Source organism: Salmo salar, chromosome 01, assembly GCF_965601325.2.
Source record: "Salmo salar chromosome 01, fSalSal1, whole genome shotgun sequence".
Classification (NCBI taxonomy): Eukaryota; Metazoa; Chordata; class Actinopteri; order Salmoniformes; family Salmonidae; genus Salmo; species Salmo salar.
Genome location: NC_138291.1, coordinates 152,239,409 through 152,253,718, shown reverse-complemented (window position 1 = coordinate 152,253,718; position 14,310 = coordinate 152,239,409). Strand labels below are relative to the sequence as shown.

The 14,310-nt window shown below is 44.8% G+C and overlaps 1 protein-coding gene across 1 annotated transcript in view; it reads left to right on the top strand.

The window, feature by feature from the left end:
• Nucleotides 1-4,593: 4,593 nt before the first annotated feature.
• LOC106565973 (regulator of G-protein signaling 3) overlaps nucleotides 4,594-14,310 on the top strand; it is a 200,272-nt gene continuing 190,555 nt past the window's right edge. The window contains exon 1 of the mRNA XM_014133716.3: nucleotides 4,594-4,791. The gene's annotated coding sequence lies outside the window, so the exon portion shown is untranslated. The remainder of the gene's footprint in view (nucleotides 4,792-14,310) is intronic.

Sequence of the window (14,310 nt, the reverse complement as noted above, 5' to 3'; positions counted from 1 at the left end):
ACTGCACTGTTGGAGTTAGAAACACAAGCGTTTCGCTGCACCTCCAAATCTGTGTACCCGACCAACACACTTTGATTTGATTTGAACACATCTCTACTGCCCTCGAAGCAGTCCTTCTGGTGTTACAAAATATTAGTACTAACCTCACATATAGCAGTCCTTCTGGTGTTACAAAATATTAGTACGGCCCTCACATAAAGCAGTTCTTCTGGTGTTACAAAATATTAGTACGGCCCTCACATAAAGCAGTTCTTCTGGTGTTACAAAATATTAGTATGGCCCTCACATAAAGCAGTTCTTCTGGTGTTACAAAATATCAGTACTGACCTCAAAGCAGTTTGTATTTGACTAACCCATGACAAACCTAGTTGCTGTTAGATACTGTTGGTAAAAGAGACAAACTCAATAGCTATAGCAAGAACTGTTATTTTTAAGTACACAGCACGTGAGAACAAGCTGTAATGCACAAGTAGAAATCAATGCAGATAATGTTTTTCCTTCTGTGAGAGAGAGTCCCTTTAACAAGGTGAGTGTATTCCAGTGCAGACTTTGTTTTGACAGCAGAGATCTCTAGTTGGTTTTATTTGTGAGGCACAAGGCAAGAAGGCAATTTCTGTTGTCCACTCATGTGTGAGCTATCACGGGGAGGCTCCGGGCTGCAGGCCGTCGCCGGAGGCTCCGGACTGGAGGAGGCCGTCGCCGGAGGCTCCGGGCTGCAGGCCGTTGATGGAGGCTCCGGACTGGAGGAGGCCGTCGCCGGAGGTTCCGGACTGTAGGCCGTCGCCGGAGGTTCCGGACTGTAGGCCGTCGCCGGAGGTTCCGGACTGTAGGCCGTCGCCGGAGGTTCCGGACTGTAGGCCGTCGCCGGAGGTTCCGGACTGTAGGCCGTCGCCGAAGGTTCCGGACTGTAGGCCGTTGCCAGAGGTTCTGGACTGTAGGCCGTCGCCGTAGGCTCCGGACTGGGAACTGTCGCCGGAAGCTCTGGACTGGGAACTGTCGCCGGAAGCTCCGGACTGGGAACTGTCGCCGGAAGCTCTGGACTGGGAATGCGCACTGGAGGCCTGATGCGTGGGGCTGGCATAGGTGGCGCCAGACTAGTAACACGCATCTCAGGGCGAGTGCGGGGAGCAGGAACAGGACACCCCTGGGCAGGCGCACTGGAGGCCTGATGCATGGGGCTGGCATAGGTGGCGCCAGACTGGTAACACGCACCTCAGGGCAAGTGAGGGGAGCAGGAACAGGGCGTACCAGGCTGGATAGACTCACTGGAGGCCGGGTACGTGGGGAAAGCACAGGATATACTGGACCGTGGAGGTGCACTGGAGGTCTCGAGCACAGAGCTGGCACAACCCGTCCTGGCTGGATGCTTACTTTCGCCCGGCAAACACGGGGCGCGGGCACAGGACACACTGGGCTGTGAATACGCACTGGTGACACAGTGCGCTGCGCCAGCGCAGGATATCCTGGACCAAGAAGGCGAACTGGAGACCAGGAGCACTGAGCTGGCACCACCCTTCCTGGCTGAATGCTCAACCTAGCTCGGCAAATGCGGGGCGCGGGCACAGATCGCACCCGACTGTGAATGCGCACTGGCGACACACTGCGCATCACCGCATAACATGGTGCTTGCTTCTTCACTTGCTCCCCACGGTAAGCACAGGGAGTTGGCTCAGGTCTCCAACCTGACTCTGCCTCCCCCTCCCCCCCCCCCCCAATTTCTTTGAGGGGGGCTGCCTCTCGGACTTCCGTCGTTGCTGTGACTGTTCCTCATAACATTGCCGTTCCTCCCTCGCTGTCTCCACCTGCTTCCATGGCAGGGTCTTGTCCCCTGCCATTACCTCCTCCCATGTCCAGGACGTCCTCCACTCTCTCCTTTCCCTGGCCCAGGATCCCTGCTCCTCCTGGGCACGCTGCTTGGTCCTTTTGTGGTGGGAGATTCTGTCACGGTTGTCGTAGGAATGAGCGGACCAAAGTGCAGCGTGTGTGTCGTTCCACATTTTATTTTCACTGTGAAACTTTGCAATACATATAATTAAACTGAATAACACAAAAACAACAAACCGTGATGCAGAGTGAACATATACGTACTCAAAACAATCTCCCACAAACCCAGGTGGAAAAAAACCCTACTTAAGTATGATCTCCAATTAGAGACAACGATGATTGGAGATCATCCCAAACAAAACCAACATAGACATACAAAACTAGAACATGAACATAGAAATACAAAACATAGAAAACCCCCCCCTGTCACGCCCTGACCTACTCTACCATAGAAAATAACATCTTACTATGGTCAGGACGTGACAAGTGTTTAACATCACCAGTACCTCATCCTTATGATATATTTATTTTAATAAAATCTACCTTTTTTGCTAAATACATTAAGTGGTGTTTGAATTTGTTGATAAAAATGTGGGACATGATTGTTTGGTTGCGGGACACTGGACAAAGGGCCAAAATGCGGGACTGTCTCGCTCAATCCGGGACATGTGGTCACCATAGTTGAGGTGTCAGATCTAAAGTTTAGTGTCTCCACCAGAGGAGTTACTAAAACTAAAAGTAGACTCCTGCTGGGTTTTCCCTCAGAGTTTTTTCTTAGCTCTTCCTCTTTCGCCTCCCTGTTTAATTATTCACTCTTAATTTATCCAACTGTCTCCCACCCCCCTGTGCCCACACAGTACTGTATATAAAAACTCCCAAAGGCAGGGAGGTCTATGGCTCTCACTGGGTGTCTCTCATTAGTCTATAGTGGCTTCCTCTCCTTGTCTCCTCTACTTCATCTGCACAGACAATACATGATAGGAGATAAGCAAATGGAAATGAGATAAGGGGAAGAAACTCTTAGACTATTGATATGACTATTGATATGACTTGTTTCCCATGGCAATCTAAAGCAGACAGGTTCCCAATATACTTTACTACTTACCGAGTCGTATGCTCACTCAAACACACCCAGGCCTCTGATGCAATGGTCAGTGCAATGTGTTTTATTCATGAGGTACGTCAGATAACTGAAAGGATTCTATGTATTTTAAGATTCAGACCCATATATAAAAAGTCCACTTCTGACATTTAGGTATTCATCATTTTTTGCTCTGTGGTCCCTGCATATTTCTTCTATTTCTGTAATGTGAGCTATGAGAACAATGCCCGCAACACACACAAACACATTACATACAGAATATGCACACACACCATACACACACACACCATACACACACACACACACACACACACACACACACACACACACACACACACACACACACACACACACACACACACACACACACACACACACACACACACACACACACACGTATTCTGCCTATTTTCCATACAAAGTAAGCCTTTTCCTGGCATTTACTTCAAACTCGGTCAAAACATTTTTTGTCTTCCTCTCTAGCATTTAGCCCAAAGAATATTTAATTGGCTCAATTTGCTAATGAGGAGATTAAGCATTGAGTCACTGGGAGTTCTCCAGTTCATCTCTCAGCTCCCTCCTGCTACTGTCATCCTCCACAACTCCTTGGCTTTATTCTTCTTCATATATCCCCCTTATCTCTCTCATCCCTTCCCTCGTCCCATCTCTCTCTCTCTCTATCTCCCCCTCCTCTCTCTCTTCCCTTTCCCTTTCCCCTCCCTCTGGTTTCTGTTTTTCTAATGGGCATCATAATAGTCAGGGGTTACAGTACGTGTCTCCCCTCCCCCCCCTCCCCCACTCCCCCGCTCTCCATCGTCTCTCCCCCTTGCCCCACAGCCTGCATAAATCTGTCCCCTCAGATAAGATGCTTTTCCCAGCAATTGTTGTTACAGTCCACAGAATCACATCAATTTAGTAGGAAAGAGCTCAGACTGCAGCTTAGAACCACCTCAATAATGGACAGTGAGAAGACACCAGTACAGAGAACACTCTGCATTCTCCACTCTCACTGGATGGAGGAAGACCTAGGCTTGCTGTTGCACTGTACAGTGTGTGTAGTGTGTGTGTGTTTGCATTCAAATGCTTCAAATGCAAATATTCCTGTTCTCTTCCCTTCCTCTCTCTTCCTGACTACCAGTGTGGTTGTAGGAGGTCAGGGGCTGGTATTACCTACTGGAGGAGGAGCTGGGGAAGATCAAGCACCTGAGAGTGTCCTCCCATCCCCAACGACTCCAACAACACACCACCGGTCAGTGGACCATCTTGCCATTCTACATCTGCGTGTGCTATAGTACATGTCTACCGTATGTAGTGTATGAGGGTTTAAATATACGATGGTATATTCAGGGGAGCTCAGATGAGTGCACATAGATGTCTGTCGTGTATCTGTATGTCCAGCAGACCTCTACTGAGTTGAGTTTGTGTGTATGTGTGTTATATGTGTGTGTGTATGAGTGTGTGCGGACTGTGCCGAGCTCGCAGCTGGGGCTAACTAAAGGGGGCCTTAACATTCTGGGTCGGGAGGTGGGGTGAGGGGTGCGGGGAGAAATGGGGATTAAGGGAGTGAGGGAGAGCGAAGTATGGAGGGAGGTAGGGAGGGAGGAGGGGGCTGGACAAGCACTCGGCTTCTGAGTGGTTGCAAACAGCTCTGTGTTTGTACTGTGTGCTGGAGTGAAACTGCAGAGTTCACACACGCTGCTGTTTACTTTCATTCTTCCCTCCACACTGTCCATCTTTTCTCGTTTTCTGTGGAGAAGAGTGACTGTTCCCTCTCTCTCACCTGTCTATGCTCTTTCACCTTGGTGCCGGTGGACTATAGACGAGTTATGCCTTTGAGTGCCTGCCCCCTGAGCAGCCTGGAGTAGGTGAGTGTTGCCTTTGTGCACTCAGCAGTACAGTATAGTGTTGTTGATTGAGATATAGGAAGATAGAAGCGCTTAATTAGCGGGTTTTAGTGTTCATTGTCTCCTCTCTGTCTTTCGGTTGTCTCTCTCTCTCTCGCTCTCTTTTCTGTCTCTCTTTATTGGTGTGTGAGTTAGTGAGTGAGAGAGAGACACACACCTTTGACGCATTATTTAATTACATTGTAATGGTATGCCTTGTGTAATTCATATTTGCATGTCATCCTCTCAGATTGAGATTGACCCAATGAAATAGTAATCGTGCTCATTTGCCATGCTTGACTAAGCTCAGATTGTCTCATGCAATTTGCAACTAGCTTTAGGAATGGTGTGTGTGCGTGTGTGTATTTATATTTTGTAATAATGGCTGTCTGATAAGAACTGGGCCAGTTGTAACTTCAGACTTTTATTGCTGGTTAGAAAGTGTTTTCTGACAATGGCATGAGGCTGCTCAGACCCATGCCCAGGGGTGAGATGGGAAAACGTTCCTTCAGTCTGAAGCTGATGGACTGAAATGAATCAAAAAGCTAAGATGTTAGAGTAAGGATAGGCCACACAGCTCATTTCTATAGCCAGACGATGAGACATGACGGTAGGAGCTACACTCAGCCTTCCACAAAGAACTATATGTTTATTACTCTTTATTATTCACATCTGAATCGATCTTAACAAAGGTTGAACATAAGATAAGATATTAAATGCAGACCAGACAGACATGCTCCTCAATTCCTATCAATATTTCTGTCAGTATGGCTCTGAATGTTTCCTCCATATTGATTAAACCTGTTGTGTTGTCTGACCCACTGCCATTTAATCAGATCAATATACAGCATACACTGAGGGTACAAAACATTAGGAACACCTGCTCTTTCCATGACATGGACTGACCAGGTGAATCCAAGTGAAAGCTATGATCCCTTATTGATGCCACTTGTTAAATCCACTTCAATCAGTGTAGATGAAGGGGAGGAGACGGATTTTGTAAGCCTTGAGACAATTGAGTAATGGATTGTGTATGTGTGCCATTCAGAGGGTGAATGGGCAAGGCAAAACATTTAAGTGCCTTTGAATGGGGTATGGTAGTAGGTGCCAAGCACACCGATTTGAGTGTGTCAAGAACTGCAAAGCTGCTGGGTTTTTCATGTTCAACAGTTTCCCGTGTGTATCAACCACCCAAAGGACATCCAGCCAATTTGACACAACCGTGGGAAGCATTGGAGTCAACATGGGCCAGCATCCCTGTAGAAGGCTTTCGACACCTTGTAGAGTCCATACCCCGATGAATTGAGGCTGTTCTGAGGGCAAAAGGGGGTGAACTCAATATTAAGAAGGTGTTCCTAATGTTTTGACGAATCAGTGTATGTATATCGTGTGTGTGTGTTTGTGTGCACTGTATGTGAAACAGTGTGTGACTCTTCATATCAAAGCCTGTGGGTGTCTGGTGTGTGTGCATGTGTGCATCCCACATCAGTGCTGATTCTCTCCTGTGCTGTTGGCATCTGGGTGAATGTAGGGCAACTAAACTCTGTTTGTCCTAACCAGAAACATGGACATGGGACTGGGCAAATCCAATTAATTTACATCTACATCTATTGTAGCCTTCCTCTCTTTATCTTTCTTCATCTCACCCTCTTTTCTCTCTCACAGTACCACTCTCATCCATGTCCTGTTCTGTTCTTTTCTCTCTCTTTCTCAATCCCTTTATCTCTCGCTCTCCCTTTCTCTCTCACCCTCTCACCCTCTCTCACTCATTAACGCTTATCTTTCATCTGTCTCCTTTGCAATCTCTTACACATCATTAGTTGTATAAGAAATTAATAGAAAGCCTTTTTATCACACATTCAGGTTGACATGACAGGTTACAACTAATACTTATATGATGCATTTGGTTTTTAAAATCATACCTTCATGCATCCTCTGAGAGCATCCCACTGATAACAAAGCGATCTAGGAACAAGAGCAGGAGTGGGGCTTGAACCATACTCCGATTACTGACCAGAATGGTCCAGACCTTGTTGTCCAATTACACCCAGGAAGGCTACAGTATATTTTCCCAGTGAAGCTAAAGGACATAGCTAGCTAAAGCAGGAAGTGGAGCAGATGTGTGGGGCACATCTGGTTTGACAGCGCACCGGTCCCAGTGGTGCTCCGTACAGCGGTGTAGTGTTGGTCAGTGTGCCATGCAACCCTGACTGATCAATTTGGCCTAGTTTCAAGTTTTTTGTCTGAGACAGGATTTTGTCGAGGCACAGATCTGGGGAAGGGTACCAAAAACTTTCTGCAGCATTGAAGGTCCCCAAGAACACAGTAACCTCCATCATTCTTAAATGGAAGAAGTTCGGAACTACCAAGACTCTTCCTAGAGCTGGCCGCCTGGCCAAACTGAACAATCGGGTGAGAAGGGTCTTGGTCAGGGAGGTGACCAAGAACCCAATGGTCACTCTGACAGAGCTCCAGAGTTCCTCTGTGGAGATGGGAAAACCTTCCATAAGGACAACCATCTCTGCAGCACTCCACCAATCAGGCCTTTATGGTAGAGTGGCCAGACGGAATCCACTCCTCAGTTTAAGGCACATGACAGCCTGCTTGAAGTTTGCCAAAAGGCACCTAAAGGACTCTCAGACCATGAAAAACAAAAATGAAATTTTTCTCTGGTCTGATGAAACCAAGATTGAACACTTTGGTCTGAATGCCAAGCGTCACGTCTTGAGGAAACCTGGCACCATCCCTACAGTGAAGCATGGTGGTGGCATCATGCTGCGGGGATGTTTTTCAGCAGCAGGGACTGGTAGACTAGTCAGGATTGAGGGAAAGATGAACGGAGCAAAGAACAGAGAGATCCTTGATGGAAACCTGATCCAGAGTGCTCAAGACCTCAGACTGGGGTGAAGGTTCACCTTCCAACAGGACAACGACCCTAAGCACACAGCCAAGACAATGCAGGAGCGGTCTCTGAATGTCCTTGAGTGGCCCAGCCAGAGCTCGGACTTGAACCCGATCGAACATCTCTGGAGAGACCTGAAAATAGCTGTGCAGCAACGCTCTCCATCCAACATGACAGAGCTTGAGAGGATCTGCAGAGAAGAATGGGAGAATCTCCCCAAATACAGGTGTGCCAAGCTTGTAGCGTCATACCCAAGAAGACTCAAGGCTGTAATCGCTACCAAAGGTGCTTCAACAAAGTACTGAGTAAAGAGTCTTACAGTTTTTTCCAACTGCTTACACACAAATCTTTTCATGTCACACGATTTTTGAAACCGCTCACTCAAAGTGCAAAACTACACACCAAATATCCAAAACCATAAGTTATTTCTCAGCCTTTGACTCAGTTGTCAATTGCATAAAACACTTTTTTCAAAACACTACACACAATTCTCTACCTAAAACACAAAAATCTAACAGGAAGTGACTTGCTTTCCTTTTCCAAAAACAACCAATCAAAACCCTACACTTATTCACCAGGTCACACACACAATAGGACAGAGGGCAATTACCAATGTCCCTGGACAGCGTGGGGGTAATATAACTATGTGTGCTGCCATCACTCAAAACGGGGTTCTCCATCACATTTTACATTACATTTTAGTCATTTAGCAGACGCTCTTATCCAGAGCGACTTACAGTAGTGAATGCATACATTTCATTAAAAAAAAATATCCGTCACAATGCCACACTGGGTCCGTACAACACCGGCCATATGCTCACTTTTCTGGATGCAATTTACACAATGCTTGTCCCTGATCCAGATCAGGAGCCTGCTAGATTTGTGGTTTTATGGGACAATGTTAGTTTTCACCGGGCTGTTCTGGTCCAAAACTGGTTTGCCACCCATCCACAATTTGTAGTTTTGTACCTACCCCCATATTCACCTTTTCTAAATCCCATAGAGTAATTCTTCTCAGCCTGGCACTGGAAAGTGTATGATCACCAACCCTATGCCCGCATGCCGCTTCTCCAGGCAATGGAGGACGCATGTGGGGACATAGAGGTTGCCTCTGTCCAAGGTTGGATACGCCATGCTAGGAGATACTTCCTTCAGTGTTTGGCAAGAGAAAACGTATCTTGTGATGTGGACGAAGTATTGTGGCCAGACCCAGCCCGGAGAAGAGATGAAGCGTAGCTTAGAACTGGTGACTGCCCCCCCTACCAATTCCTGGACTGCCCCCCCGGGACCCCATACACACAATTGTGTTCTTTACTGTATTCTAAAGAATATACTTTTGGTTTACATATGTTTATGGTTTTGTTGTATGCTACTGTATACAACAGTCATGTTTGGCCTAATAAATATTTTCTGTTTCTACATTGCATTGGTGTTTACATTTACATTTAAGTCATTTAGCAGACGCTCTTATCCAGAGCGACTTACAAATTGGTGCATTCACCTTATAATATCCAGTGGAACAACCACTTACAATAGTGCATCTAAATCTTTTAGGGGGGGGGGGGGGGGGGGGGTTAGAAGGATAACTTTATCCTATCCCAGGTATTCCTTGAAGAGGTGGGGTTTCAGGTGTCTCCGGAAGGTGGTGATTGACTCCGCTGTCCTGGCGTCGTGTTTACAGTGTACTTGTTACCCCTCTCAGCAGATTACTTTCACTGTAGAACATTGTATTGAAATGTAGATATATGCCTATGAAAGACCAAAGAGCTTTAGATTTAGAACAACAGTGTTTACATGGTATATCCAAAAATGTACTATTATGAAAGCAGTGTTTGCCATTTGATGCAAATGCTTCATTCTGACATGTGTTTATGGCATTTTGAATGCAGTGTTACATTTTGAAGGAGATGTGAGGCATTTTGCATTTTGTGTGTGCAGTTTAGGCAATTGTGTGTAAAGTTTTGAAAAAAGGAGACAGTTTTGAAAACGTGTGTAAGCAGTTGGAAAAACCTGTAATACTTATGTAAATATGATATTTCATTATTTAATTTTTTGGGACATTTGCAAACATTTCTAAAAACCAGTTTTTGCTGTGTCATTATGGGGTATTGTGTGTAGATTGAAGAGGGAATTTAAAAAAATTCCATTTTAGGATAAGGCTATAACATAAGGTTACTAGGCCATATATGATAAACAGAATAGCAGCAGCGTATGTGATGATTGTATGTTAGTGGGTGTGTGGGTGTGTAGAGTTAGTATAAATGTATTTGTGAGTTATGTGTGTGTGAGCAAATGATGAAGTGTGTGTTTGTGTGTGTTAGAGTATCAGGGGGCGTGAGTGTGTGAATGTGCATAGAGACAGTGTAAAACATGTATAAAATTGTCAACTCAGCTAGTCCGTGTAGCTATTTAGTTATCTATTCAGCAGTCTTATGGCTTGGGAATAGAAGCTGTTCAGGAGCCTGTTGGTGTCAGACTGTACCGCTTGCCTTTCGGAAGCAGAGAGAACAGTCCACGACCCATCTTAATGCAAAGCCCCAGGGGCAGGCTGGGTAAAAGCCTTGTTGCCCTGTTGCATCTGCCAATCTGCACTGTTCACAACACAGCTGTTAGCCTACCAGAATAGAATAAAATAGAATACAATAGAATAGAATAGAACCACTAACTTGCTCTAGCCACACAGTGCCTTCTAGGCAGCAGAACCAACAAAGACAAGAGCCTATGTCCACCCAACAAGCAATATGGAAATTGGGATCCAATTGACATAAGCCTGGCTCTCTGTTATATCTGTTACATAAGGAAGAGAACTGAAGTGTTTTATCAGAAGACTAAAAGTCCATTTTCTGGGAGAATATGAGAGATGACAAAAGAGCTCGCTGAATGGAGGCTCTTGATGTTAATCGTGCGTTGCTGTTAAATAAAAGCAGAGAGAGAGGGAGAGATGCACGATTGGCGTCACTTATGGCTGCAATTTCAGATAATGGTTATGTTCATTTAGTTTGTCTCATGCCTTAAAATATGGTCACACAATTAAAATACTTTTTGCCATGCCAAGTCAGACTAGTGAACACACAGAGAGAGGGAAATGTACAGAGATTAGGAGGTGAGAGGGAGAGGTGTGTGATAAAGTCAGAGTGAAAGAGAGGAAGGAAAACATGGTATCTGACCCCAGTTTGTCACTCCCACAGCGCTTTGAACTTAACCGCAATGAATGTCCCCAGTCAGTCACCCTGAAGAGGAAAGGGTTCAGACATTTCAGCTGTGATTTTGAATTTCATGACTAGATGATAGGCCACTCAGCAGGTTTGTAAAGGGACAGCCACCCACGTTAAAATGGCCGCCGTGAACACTTTGCTTACAGTGAGGTGAGCCAGGGTCATCTGAGAGAGCCAGCATGATCTCTGACACTGCTGTTATGTGTGCGTCTCTGGCAGTGAATACTACTAATAGGATTATTCAAATGAAGAATTAGGCTACCTGAGAGCAGCAAAAGCTATGCGAGTAACATATGTAACAAAAAGGTTTCAAACTGTGATGCAAATCTAAGACCAAATACAGTGGGTTAGACAGACAATTAGACAATGGGTTAGGCAGTTAGACAATGGGTTAGACAGTTAGACAATGGGTTAGACAGTTAGACAATGGGTTAGACAGTTAGACAATGGGTTAGACAGTTAGACAATGGGTTAGACAGTTAGACAATTGGTTAGACAGTTAGACAACGGGTTAGACGATGGGTTAGACAGTTAGACAATGGGTTAGGCAGTTAGACAATTAGACAATGGGTTAGACAGTTAGACAATGGGTTAGACAGTTAGACAATTAGACAATGGGTTAAACAGTTAGACAATGGGTTAGACAATGGGTTAGACAATGGGTTAGACAGTTAGGCAAATAGACAATGGGTTAGACAGTTAGACCATTTTTTAGACAGTTAGACAATTAGACCGGGTTAGACGATGGGATAGACAATGGGTTTGACAATGGGTTAGACAGTTAGACAATGGATTAGACAATGGGTTAGACAGTTAGACAATTATACAATGGGTTAGACAGTTAGACAATGGGTTAGACAGTTAGACAATGGGTTAGATAGTCAGATAATGGGTTAGACAGTAGGGATAGGTAATGCAGATCACATGAGATCCCACACTCTTACATAACCTTATGTATTGGATGTATAAGGGAGAATGGACTTCCCTTCATGGTTTTGGAGTGTTTGGGATACGTTTACATTTTAGTCATTTTGCAGACGCTCTTATCCAGAGTGACTTACATTAGTGCATTCCTCTTAAGATAGTTAGGTGGGACAACAGCATATCACAGGCATAGAAAGGACAGGGAATCAGGGGGAAGCTGGTTCCACCATTGGGGTGCCAGGACAGAGAAGATCTTGGACTGGGCTGAGTGGGAGTAGAGTATGTCTGTGTAGAGGAAGGTCTGTATTCATGTGTTAGTGTGTGTGAGAGGGTTTGTTTGAGTGTGTAATTTATAATGGATTTACATTACATTATGAAAACGTAGAGGGCAGTGTTTCAGAGGATTTTTAAATGTGTGTGTGTCCGCTTGTGTCTCTGTGTGTGTGGGTGTCTGTGTTTGTGTGTCTGCTTGTGTCTCTCTCTCTGTGTGTGTGTGTGTCTGCTTGTGTCTCTGTGTCTGCTTGTGTCTGTGTCTGCTTGTGTTTGCTTGTGTCTCTGTGTGTCTGCTTGTGTCTCTGTGTATGTCTGCTTGTGTCTCTGTGTCTGCTTGTGTCTCTCTCTCTGTGTGTGTGTGTCTGTTTGTGTCTCTGTGTGTGTCTGCTTGTGTCTCTGTGTATGTCTTCTTGTGTATCTGTGTCTGATTGTGTCTGTGTGTGTGTGTGTGTCTGCTTGTGTATCTTTCTGTGTGTGTGTGTGTCTGCTTGTGTCTCTCTCTGTGTGTGTGTGTGTGTTTGTGTCTCTGTGTGTCTGCTTGTGTCTCTGTGTGTGCGTGTGTGTGTGTATATTTGTGTGTGTGTGTGCCTCTGTCTGTCTGTCTGTCTGTCTGTCTGTCTGTCTGTCTGTCTGTCTGTCTGTCTGTCTGTCTGTCTGTCTGTCTGTCTGTCTGTCTGTCTGTCTGTCTGTCTGTCTGTCTGTCTGTCTGTCTGTCTGTCTGTCTGTCTGTCTGTCTGTCTGTCTGTCTGTTTGTTTATTGTGTGTGTACTCACCCTCCAGGACAGCTAGAGTATTTATAACTGACACAACGTGACCTGTATGTGTGTATGCATTTAACCATGTCTAATGCACTTCCCTCAAACGTTGTTACAACTAGGGTCAGATGGTCTACACATGAACGTGTCATCTGCATGCACATGCACTCTCCCCTCCACGAAGCACTGAAACATTTACACACCTACCCAACCCGCTTCCCTATAGTTGGTTTTAGAGAGGAGGCGTAGCATTTGCTTGACATTGCTGCTGACATTGTAAGCACAAGAGGAATGACAAAGATTAATCTCAACTTTGCCTGTGGCAATCCATCATACATCACAGTCAACACTTTCTAATGTGTATATGTCAGATAAAAATATAGTTCCTCTAAAACAACAACAGAGGCAATCATATTCAATTTGATATTTAACGCTTGTTTCCATCAATGCCTACTGAAACACATGGACCTTTCTACTGTATATTATTAGATTGTTTTTGTTGCTGCCCTTTAACAGATGGCTTGAAATTCCTTTTAATCTGTAGATTAAATATTTCTATGAAATTATAGTAAATGTCAAGCATCAATAATATCTCCCTGTTTCACATAGAGCTGCTGTCCTCACATCTCAAAGGTGTTATGACAAATGAGTTCAATCAGAAGATTCAATGAGCTGTTTCTTTCCCCATGCTGAGTAGGAAGACTGCGTGTGTGTTTGAGAGAGTGTATATAACTCAGGTCTGTACTGATGTTTGTACTGACGCTGCTCTGACTTAAGGTTAACTCATGCCTCTTGCTACTGTCCTGTTGATCCAAAGTCAGATAACCCATCCTAAAAGGTCACATATCCGCTGTTCTTTCCTCTGTCCACTTCCTGCCATGTTGAACTGTCAAATACACAATACTCAAACCATTGCTTTGTTTTGTTTCTCCAATCATAATCTCATTTAGTTTTTCATCATTTATCCTGTCATACTGTATGTCACCTCCAACGCCATGTCAGAGTAGTTTTGCATCTGGTGTCAGGACCCTTTTTTTTCCCAATTTTCGCCTAAAATGACATACCCAAATCTAACTGCCTGTAGCTCAGGACCTGAAGTAAGGATATGCAAAACATGCGTTTTTTTTGTTTTTTTGTTCCATCATCTTTGAAATGCAAGACAAAGGCCACAACGTATTATTGCAGTTTAGGCGCGATTTAGATTTTGCCCACTAGATGGCAGCAGCGTATGTGCAACGTTTTAGACTGATCCAATGAAGCACTGCATTACTGTTCAAAATGTTGTATCAAGTCTGCCCAAATGTGCCTAATTGGTTTAAGTTCATAACTGTACACTCTTCTCAAACAATAGCATGGCATTCTTTCACTGTAATAGCTACTGTAAATTGGACAGTGCAGTTAGATTAACAAGAATCAAAGCTTTTTGCCCATA